At 33.3% G+C, this 12,130-nt stretch overlaps 1 long non-coding RNA gene across 1 annotated transcript; it reads left to right on the top strand.

The window, feature by feature from the left end:
• LOC128181732 (uncharacterized) lies at positions 1 to 4,057 on the top strand. The gene is made up of 2 exons (XR_008243359.1): positions 1 to 58; positions 3,535 to 4,057. It is a non-coding gene; the product is annotated as an uncharacterized LOC128181732 (long non-coding RNA).
• The last annotated feature ends 8,073 nt before the right edge of the window (positions 4,058 to 12,130 follow it).

Consider the following 12,130-nt stretch of genomic DNA (forward strand, 5'->3'; position numbering starts at 1 on the left):
TATATAAGTACAAATGTTCAGGCTTAAGTTGTCTTGAAAGGATCATCATCATTTAAAGGTACGTTAGATTGGCTTCAACTTTTCTAATACTTAACTATTTCTGTTTTTATGCAGACAAATCAAATGTTTGTGGGGTTTTTTTTCAAAAACTTTTTTGAAAGATATCTTTATCAGCATGGGCTCTGAATTCTTTAAAACACTTTTTACTTATTTTCTTTCTTATCAGAGCGTAACAAAATATATTTTGCTCGGTTACATGTATAGGTCGCCAAAATTTATATTTTATAGGATTGTTTCCAAATACAGAGAGGAGAAATTTAAAATGAATTAAAATTCAACCATCACCTTTAATTTGAGGTATTAAGATAAGGGCTTCAATTACATTTTCGTAATGTGCAAAAAAAAAAAATATATCATTGTTTTCTTAGGTATTCAATGTATAATGAAGAAATGTTGAGTAATTATGAATCATTTTATATTAGTGAAATATGTACTGCAAGATAACGATAAGAGTGAATTAAATTGAATTTACATGACTAATCACATATAAGAACCGGTCATTTTGCACCTACAACTTTTATAAGAGTTACCCTACATGTACCTTAATGAAATGGAGAAAAATTTTATTTTTTTTAATATCTTTGTGTTGTAAATCATTTATTATTTATATTTCATATTCATATATATATAATTATTTCATATTTGAATTGAGCGTTTGTGCATAAATTTACCACGAAAATTGTATGAATTTAAGTCACTTTTTACAATATCTTAATAAAAACATGCGCTGTCCATAGACTTAAATGTGAAAATGTGCGATTGAATTTTGACTTTAATCTCAAAATTTCAAAATAATTCCATCTGTGGGTATTTGATAACACTTTCGAAATGATACCATGATTCAAACTATCTGATCATTCATTTACAATGTACAACATGTGGTCGTTATACATTGAATACCTTAACCGCAAACGTTTGCTGTTTATGGGTTAGAAGTCCTTTAGAAAAAGATATAACTCATTATTTTTTATGAACAATTTAAAACTAAACGTTTGAAATATTATTAATTTTAAAAAGTACTGTGGCAACCGCATTACTCAACCGTTAAAAATCTGAGACAAATGATTAAAATTTAGAATTGCTTGATAAAATAGGAACGGCTAAGCTATATTTTTATATTTTATAATCAAATTATTTTCAAAGTTTGAGAAAGACAATTAAATATTCGATGTTTGAATTAGAGAGACTACTTTTTCTACTTTCACTTGCTGTCCAAAATATAAATAAATTAGTTCTTTCTTTTAAGCAAAAATGAAATTGCTCTGCATGTAAACATGGTGGACTAATTCAAGAAGTGATGTTTTCATTAATGAACAATAATCAAGGTATGGATGAATTAAAGCACCCGACTATCCGTGATAAAATATAAACTGGGACGGGCTTCATTATTACAGATTCTATTTTATCTGTCTTTACTTTCCTAAAGAGAGTACAGAGCACTGCTCACTTAAGCGTATAACAGGAAAAAAACATCCAGTTCATTTTTGCATATCACCGTTCACGTTTCTACTTCGAATCTTCGAATGTTTGTTTTATAATCGAAACCCAAAGTCAAAAAAAATTGTTTCAACTGATAATAATATTTTTCGGCACGTTTCGACTTAAAGGTCATATGAAACGATTTTTAACACTATGATTTTCTTTCATAAATATAAAGCTTGGTATAAACAAATGTTAAAATACGTGATGCAAGATTTTTTTTGCCTTTGCATTACTGAGATATAACCGTGAAAACTGAGCACCTGAAAAAATTCTTCCCCGCTTATCGTTCTTGATTTTGTGGATTTATGACGTCACAGAGACCCACCGATGTAAACAATGCATCAAAACTAGTGTAATTTTACAGTAGTTTATCGATTAAATTTTAGTAATTTTTGCATACATGAACGTGTCTTTCTTTCCAAATGAGATCATTTGATTTCGTAGTAGCCTACAGATGACTTAGTTTTAATGAATAAATCTAATATCAGCTTCTCACCAGAGTAAAATCATGATGAAGATCCCGTACTGCAGTGGAAATTTAACGAAAGAAATGCTCCAAAATTATCAGCTGATTAATGAATTATCCTTATCCTTTTGAAATAGAAACATCATTTTCTTTTTCGGTACGTATAATGATTGAGCTACATTTAAAGGGAATTAAAGCATTTTAATTGATTTGATTTATTTTATCACATAAAAAAGTATACGGCAGGCCAATGGAAATGTTTAAGGCATTGTGTACATAGTTTGTATTTAAGAGCTGCTATAAAATGCCGCAAAATTATTCTTAAATTTTATTTCTGACTTATTGATATATACATGTAGCAATATCTTTATATTAGAAAATACTTTGTGTACACGTGTATTAACGTTTTATTAAATTAGATCGCGGAAATATGGCATTTAAGGATTTAGAAATGTATCGGTAAAATAAATCGGTTGTTTGATAAAAAAAAAGTTGTGAACGAATGTGAAGATAATCAACAGATTTTATAAAGAACAAGCATCAATAATGATAAAAAAAAAACGAAAGAAAACATTGCGGAAGAAAGTGACATAGAAGGGATCTGTGAGTATAACTATAAACACCACACATACACGTTGTAAAATCAAAACACCGCACATACAAGTACACGTTTCAAAAACAAATTAAACATTTAAAGAAATTTTTCTTAGACTAAAAATAATTAAATGGTAACATATTTGTGAATTTGAAAGCGAAACAAACAATATAATCGTGAAGCGAATGAGGCACCACGAGGCCTATAAGTTGTTTGGGAAAAATCTTAATGAATTGCATGAACGTGCAAATGGGAAAAAACGATCAGTTATTTTTGAATTTGCCAATTTCATTAAAAAGATCGAAATAAAACATATATATACACGCATATATTAAAATTATATTATACTTGCATGTGGATCTATAAAGAAAATCATTCATTCTCCGTGCACTGAGTCTCGAAACTGAATATGTACACGCTATTAAACGCACACAATTTCATTTCTTGAGAGAAAAAATACTGATATGGTTGATTATTGTATAATTATACAAGTTTTTATATAAAATAGTATTTTGTTTTCTTTTAAAATGCTGCAAAATGACTAGGATATTTGTATTCACAACATAGCTTTATAAGGCTATTGGGTCTTACTGACGTCATAAGCAAGGGAGGTAAGCCGCGTACGTCAATGTTAGTTTTCCCGATTAAGTGATTTTGATCGACTCTGGCGCTCACATTTTGCATAAAATATCCAAAAAACAATGTCAGTCTTATTAAATAGGCACTTATGAACTCATTCCCGTATAAAACTCAATATGGTCAGGATATCGTTTCATATGACCTTTAAATAACGCATGCATAATCCGGATGTTTCTTTTAAAATTGAAACCTAGTCATTAAAAATTGTTTCAACTCATAGTATTAATGTTTTTTATATCCCCTTTTATCAGTTCATAAGGTCTTTATGAATTTTCCCATTCCATTTATATAGATGCTGAAACTTCTGGTACTCCTTAGTGCTGTCCTCGTGGTATGTAGTGCCCAGGGCTGTACAAACTGCCAGGTTGATGGACGTACATACAGAGGCGGTAGCAATTTCCAGTTCGACACAGGATGCTATCGTTTCTCCTGTAGGTGCAACTGCAATGGATCTTGGGATTGCCCAAACAGTTCAACTATTAACAAATGTACAGGAGGCGGATACCAAAGTTCAGACCCCGCTTGCAGAAACTGTAACGCATATGGAAGAACCTATGGGCGCGGTCTCTTTCAAATGGACAAGGGTTGCTACCGATATAACTGTATCTGTAATTGCGATGGCTCGTATGACTGCCCAAATCAGAGGACCACAAATATTTGCTAACTTTCAGGAAGTACGACATTACGAGAAATTGCTGTCATATGATTCGACATTTGCAACAGACTTGCGACCAAATTAATGAATACTAACTAATCACAAACTATTCAATGTTTTATTCAAATGACTGTAAAAAATAAATATGGAAATCAAAATACTTGCAAATGGTTTTACATACATTCTGTTCATTAAGGACTATTCCATGAAACTGAAAATATTTACGACTTTGTCTAAGCTCTTTTGGTAAAATCATCACCAATTTTCAGCATTAAATGAAAATAAGACTTAAATCAAGTGAATTTGCGGGTTTTGTGTTCAAAACACATTTATGAATATTAATGCTCCCCTTTGGAAAAATATAAACATTGTGTTCCACATGTTTGTTTGTCTGTCTGTAGACCCAGTATTATCTGATCGATATTTTGTTTGTTTTTAAAACACTTTAGTCCGCAATAGCAGCGCCTGACCAGGGTCTGACACAAGCTTTAAGTTATCTGGGTTTTTTATAGAAATATTTTCTTTAGAAAGTTATGCGTACTGACGTTACACTTCGAGAAGTGATAATTCTTTTCCAGTTGGCGAGCATTGTTTAAACACTTGTTTTCACATGTACATTTAACTATAAAGAGTCGAAGTAAACGATATATTCAACTGTGTTTTCTCCGAAAGCAAAACTATAAAACTATATTTGTGTTATTATCAACAATGTATTCCAATGGTATTTTTTAACAGAAACAACGCCAGTAAATCCATATTATTAGCCAGAGCCTTAAAACAATAACAAAAAGCAGCTTATAATAGTATATCGTGTAGCTTTATTCCTTAAATTAGAGTTACAATTTAACGTTGGCATTTATTCTTTCTTTGACAACTCTTTCATTGTGTGATTGTTCTCTATCTATAATATGCCATACTTGGTGTTCATGTAAAGTTCAAAACAAAATAGAAACGAAACGAAACGAAATAAAAACGAAACGAAATCTACCGAAACAATCGAACTTACAGATACGAAAATAAACGAAACAAAACGAAACCTGTCGAAACGAAACAATCAGAATATTATAAAATCATTAAAGTTATATCATTATATATAATGTGTAATGATTATTCTTTACTTCTTTACTGCATATAAAATGTACATGGTTCAAGCACTTGTTATGTTTATGCCTGCCTGCTCACATCTATACTATTACATACAAAACTTAACTTTTTCGTAAAGAATGAAACAGGTCATTTATTGAAGAATACATAGCATAAAAGTTGCATGAAACATAATGCCATAGTCAAAGTCACAACATAATATAATACGAAATAAAGAATATGTGATGTGATGTGACAAGTAGAAAATAGGCATTTCCTCCAATAAATGACATTTAACTCAAAGAACAATATTCATACAAAAAACCTTGAAAATATCACACAGTATCCTAAGATTGTGACTAGTAAATTATCATGCGGCAAAGTTTTAGACCCTTGGCAGGAATGAATAATAAAGTACCTGCTATATAAGTAAAGATATTGGGTGTTCATCTGCCACCTTAACAAGATAGGCTATATCAATCATCGATAGATTTATATGTCCGTATATATATAAATATAGACAATCTTGTGAAAGCCCCATATCCAAAAGCCACATTGCAATTGAACAGAAATGTCAGTGCATGATTAAGAAAAATTGTACCAGGTTCTAACAAAATTACTTATTGGTGGGAAAAGGAACACCATTCAACATAACGACTATTTTTAGAAAAAGCATACATGTACGAGCAAATTTGAGTGTTTTAGTCCCTGACTCAAAGTAAGATAAGTCAAAAACACAACCAGTAGCCCCTGTCTAATGATTGTTATTAACTATAAACTAAAAAAGGTTACAACATAAAGACTATTATTGCAAAAGACAAAACATGTACAAGCACATTGACTGTTTGAGCCCCTGACTCAAAGTAAGATAATTGCACAGATATTCAAATCACAACCAGTAGCCCCTGTCTAATGGTTGCTAGATAACAGGATTGTGAAGCCCCTGTCTTCACCATCCAACTAAAAAAACCGAATGTCAATCAAAACTTAAGTGTAGGGATTCTAATGAACTTTTTAAAAGCACCAGAGTTCAATCTACCAATGCTCTGAATTTGTAATTCCGAAAACCCCTGTGAGGCAGCTGTAGTAGCAGACCCAATGAGGAAGCTGTGAGCTTTGTACATATTAAGGTGCAAGTCCAAATTACAAAAAGCTAAAGCCGAACGCAGTTGCTGTGTGAAGTATTGACGCGAGATGGGCGAACCATCCATGAAGGAAAATAGCGGCTCCGATGGTGAGTACTGTTTCCTAAGATTTAGGTAATGTAGAAGTGCTTGGCATTGGCAAACTAAAGGATCCGTCGTATTTTGCATCAGGCGTATAGAAGAAGAAAATGCTGGGTTGGAGCACTCTCCTACTCGTAAAAAAGCACAAAATGCTAAAGTAAACATGGCCCGAGGGAGGGATTTAGCAAAAAAAAGCTGAGGTGGTAGTAACACCAAAGCATGAATTATTTCCTTCAAAATTGTTGGGGTTATAGCTGGCCGTGAGTCAGATGATGGTTTCGATTTCCGGAATCTCTGAGGCATTTTACGAATGGTGAAATGTTGTGTAATATCTGTGTAGTTACATGTACATGTACCAAGATGGAAAATGAAACAAAGTGACGAAATTAGTGTTGAAGTTGGGGATGCAGCAAATTCTTTCAGGTAGCAATGCGCAATAAATGCTGACAGGTGATGAACACAGGGTGGTAGAGGGGATGCATGATGTTCAAAGGATTGTTCAATAAAACACTTGTAGGTTAAATAAGCTGATTTGTAAGCTGATAATGTTGATTCGGACAGAGAGTTGCGAACTAAAAAGTTGTTTTTTTAGTCAAATCCGCACTAATGCTGAAGGAAATGGAGTTGGCTCGTTGTCCATATGTGGAAAGCGGGCTTTGAATTCTTTCACCTGCAAGCAAGAAAATAAATCAGCGGCTGTATTAGATCATCTAAACACAACGTATCTCTCAAAATTGATTCGTTACATGTAAATGCTTTTTTATTTACTGATCGAAATGGTGGTACTCGAAATAAAGTTACTACTAGTGTACTGTTGTATTGTGAATGTCTTTAAACATAATTTGCGGAAAAAATCTCCAAAAATCTGTACACACTTTGAGTTAAATGAAATAAAGTGCATTACAGTTATTTATACATATCATTATGTGATCAATAATACAAAGCCCATTTACAATACTTTTGATCATTGTCGGGTCCAGCTTTGTTGAGAGGAGAACCTCCTCCTTTTAAAAACCATGTTTTCGTTGGTGTATTACTGTGAATATGCTTTTTTACGTGAGAACTTAATTCCGCGATTCAACGGGTTTTCATCAAATCCCGATAATATAGAATCGCTAACGCGCATATGGTAGAACAAAAAAGATGGCGACATTTTTATTTGCTAAATGTCTCAATTATACCAGAAGAGGTAAAAGCAAAGTTGCTCTTCATTGGAGTTGATGTTTAAGCAGGAAATACCATATAGTATTAAAATTTGAGAACGTTGTCGTTTGTTACTTCTTTTAAGGAAAATAATTATAAATAAATGAAAAAGGAGCGAAAGCTATTCTTTACATTGAAAGTCAAAAAATTAGTAGTAAAGAATGAAGGAGAGAGAGAGAGAGAGAGAGAGAGAGAGAGAGAGAGAGAAGATGAGAAATTATGCAATAGACCGGTCATCTGAAAGTCTTATCACTGATATATATTGAATATTTACTGTTTATAAAAGCAGCACGTAGCATCAGGGGGTGGGCTTCCCCCCCTCCCCCTCAGGCCCCCACTTATTCTCGCAGCGAACATTTTTCTTAAATTTACATATCAAAAAGTGAATAAATTAAAGATGGAGTCATTCCCCCCCCTCCCCCTTTTTTTTCTTTGCTTGTCAAAAGTTTTTTTGGATGAGTCTGCCCATTCACCACACTTTAAAAAATCATGCTAGGTGCCCGGAAAGTGCGTAATCTGATTTCGAACATAAACCGTTTTTGCATCCAATCAGCAGTCGCTAAAATTTTTATCTCACATAAGTAATGTTTATAATCGTTAAGAATTTCTCGAAGTTCACAGCGACGTCACATTCCGATTGACGGTATCCGATTGACAGCTGTAGAGAGCCCTTAACAAAAGAGTTATATAGTAATTGATTTGATTTCGATCATCTAATTAAAAAGTGGCTATATCCGAAGTAAGTCAAATCATATTAAAAAAAAATTACGCGATCAACTGATTAATGGCATCCAGACAGGAAGATTTCCGACTTGGTTTCATACCCGGTCTTACTGTGCGCTAAACTTGGACGGCGAAGGAAATGAGAAGTTTGAAAATTCTGGCGAGACATGGCCGAATCCCAGAATAAACAAACAACCCAATTAGTCATCGACTATGTGGAGGCCGAAATAAAAACCAAGGAAATGGAGAGTAACTAAATCCGAATTCAGACTCTCCAAGCAGTAAGGCGCCAGTCTGTCGATTTTGAATGTGAAAGGCTTTGCTTTGACGAAAACATTACTAGTACCAAAATCAACTAAGAACAGATATCGGAAATCCAGGAAGCAGGATAGCAACAGCAACCCAATCTAACTCCAAAACGCGGGACCAGTGTAAAAGACCACGCAGAAGACCCGGACCACGTACGCAGACAACAACTAAGAGGCAGGCCATATTCAAACTTATAATGTTCTGACCAACGGGTTGTTCAAATAAAAATTTCTAAAAACACTTTACTTGAAATGAATATAGTGTTTCTGTGACAATGTGATGCACAATACTCTGTGATTGGAACTGTTAAACCCTCATGATCAAGAACATGTATAAAATTAATAACTTACTTTGTTAGTGAAAGATTAGAATACTACTGTGTTGTTTACAGATCATGTGATACCAGACTATACCATTATAATTGCATTATTTGTTTTTATTCATTATCATTTGATTGTTAACACAAAATTGTGTTGTGGTTATTTAGGTCTATTATCCTCAGTTTCAAACGGGGCGTAGTTTGAAGCGACGTGTTGTCTTAACTGATATCTTCCCAAAGATTTTAACAAAGCAGTTACTTTCCTCTACTACATCGACCAGTCGTTTAGTAGACGGAACCTTTGATTCTCATAAGTAACAACGTTCTTCTACATTTTTGGTTATTCTTTATCAAAATGGCAAGACGTTTTAAAAGCAGAACAAAACCAGAAAAAACTATAACGTAGATCCCAGTATAATCTACTTCAAAAATACATACAAAAATAACGAGAACAACTCTCAGAAGTATATACTCAATCTATCTAAGTACAAAGTCAACCAAAACGAGTATTCTCTGCTCAGTAAAGGTTTAAAAATTATACCGACTCCACAAAACAGCAACATTAAAAAAATCATATTAAACGACTTTGACGAGTTTGCTGGAAAACTCCGATGCTAGTATCATTTTGACAAAGGGGAAAATCTTCCAATTCAGCCATTCAAAAAACCATCTGGTTACAACCCCTCATTCACATGTTATGCATTAAAGGACTACATAGACAAAAATAAATTAGAATTGTCTACTATTCCAATCAAGAAAATTCAAAATAATACTTCTAAGCTTGAAAGAGAAGCGCTGACGTCGCTGAGAACAATAACAATATTGTTATCAAAATAGCGGACAAAAGCAATACAATTGTCATCATGGACAAAGACCAATATATTACAGATGCCATGCGTCAACTCAAATCAAAACATTACATGCAAGTTGATAAACCAAATCTACAGAACCTGCATCATATCATAAAAAAAGAGTAACGCAAATGTACTCTAAGGGCTCGATAGATAAGGAAACTTGTCGTTATCTCTGCGATAACAAACCATCGCTAACATGCGGTCATCTATAATTGCTCCCTAAAATACACAAAATCAAAGATGAAGTCGGATATGCCCTTCAAAACGGCCTGAGCAGCATCAGAAAACTACCAACTGGCCGCCCGATTATTTCACAGTGTGATACGCCAACACGGAAAATCGGCGCATATTGCTATTACTTTCTCATTCCCATAGTACAAAATCAATCAACTTATATTCAGGACACCGCCGATTTTATCAATAAAGTTGAGACTCTCGAACTTCAAGCAGAAGTGTTACTGATTACATGTCATGTAACTAGAATGTATACCAACATTGAATTCGGCGAAATACTCAGCGCCGCCAATGAAACTTACAAAAACGCAAACAAACTACAAATCGACATTCCTTATCCAGGGAGCGAAGATCTTATCTTCTTATTAAAATGCATCTTAGAAAACAATTACTTTGAGTTCAATGGATATATTTTAAACAAATCATAGGATGCAGTATGGGTGCCATACCATATACAGAAATTTCAGATACAAGAATGAATCAAATCACCAACTATGTAATATCAAAATTCAAATTCGCCAATCAAGTTCTTTACCACGGACGATTTAGAGACGATGGTTTTATAGCCTTCAACGGCACACAAAATGAAATTCTAGAATATTTTGACATCGGCAATACATGTCACGAACACCTGAAATTCACGTATGAAATCTCAGAAAAAAGCGTCAATATTCTGGACACTACTATATACAAAGGCGTGAGGTTTCAGGAAAATAACATACTTTTGATATTAGGTCATATGTAAAACCAACGAACAATTTTTTAATGTCTACACAGAAAAAGCACCCACAGCCCTTCTGTATTTCACTACAAAACCGAATGGGCATTTGCGCCATCACATTCCCCCATCTTCTTTATCGAATAATTCAATGGTACATGTAGATGAAAAAATAATTAATAAAATGCTTTTTCTCATTTTTCATGCAGGAAATGTCAGAAGTGTACATTGTCTGGCCCACTGTAGCAGTTTTTGTACTTTCTCGACAATGCTAGCTGCTTTGTTTGAATAATTCATCCCTCCAAAAAAAATGCATCGTTGGTTTTAAAATTGCAAAGATGATGAAATGCTGAATAAGTATTATTGCAATATCTTCAATTACATTTGCAGAAAATGTTACATGATTTGAATATGAATAAATACTTCTTTCTGTTGATTTCGAAATGAATTAATCGAGCATTCAAAATACTAGGAGGCGAGAAGTTGCATCAAATCGTGCTCTTTCTGATGTTTAAATAAAAGCACTGTTGTCATTAGCTGTAATACTGTATGACACCACGTATAACTACTAATTCGCGCCTGCCAAAAAATAAAAAAACAACAAACGAAGATATAAACGAAGAAAAAAGCATAACCCGCGTTAGCGGGTTATGAAAAAAATTTCTGCAATGATTGCTACCTTCGAATTCATAACCCGCATGAATCATCAAAGAAAACATTTTATTGTTTATATTAACTAATTAATAAATTGACTATAAAAAGTTGGTAAAATTCACTATATTAAAGTTACCGCACGAAAGTACGTTAGCTAGAAGAAACAGCCAATTCGTCTCTTGTTATACTTTGAGTCTGCCATTATCATGATTTTATCGTGCAGTCCGTATTTTTCTTAGGTCGCTGTAGGTTTCGACCAACCGATAAACAGGGCGTGTCAATTTTTGTCCTGTCAGTTTCTTGTCAGCTTCAGTCGCTGTAGATTTCGACCAATTGATAAATAGGATTTCGGTCTGGCTGTTTCTATAGAGTTATGAATTAACTATAATATATGTTTCCGTAAGAAATACAGGAAATAATACTTGGTAGATGTAAATGTATAATTTTGATGAAAACAACAATTCTGCTGATGATTATCACAAACATATCAGAGTATTAGCATTCTATTTAATGAAAAATATCTTACCAAATAGCCGGATATTTGTTTAATGTTAGGCAAACGAAGCTCGTGATGAAAATTATTTTTTCCCAAGGCAAAACACAAATTACCCGGGACAAGAAGGGAGAGGACGATCTAAGTTACAGAACTTGTGCCCACACCCAACTGTAAAATAAGTACAATAAAATTATGTTCAAATCAAATCACAAATTACCAAATAAGAAGAAGTGGCATTATGCTTTCCAAAGAGGAATTATTGGACATTGTAAATTAATGCATGCTTTCTGGGAATGTTGTGAACGATTATTATTCATAAATGAAAAGGGTCTGGTTTTTAAAGGTCACTTTCGTATATTCTTCAACATTCTTTAATTATATCAAATACGGGATCGAATTTGTAACCAAATTATA

This window comes from Crassostrea angulata, chromosome 4, assembly GCF_025612915.1.
Source record: "Crassostrea angulata isolate pt1a10 chromosome 4, ASM2561291v2, whole genome shotgun sequence".
Classification (NCBI taxonomy): domain Eukaryota; kingdom Metazoa; phylum Mollusca; class Bivalvia; order Ostreida; family Ostreidae; genus Magallana; species Magallana angulata.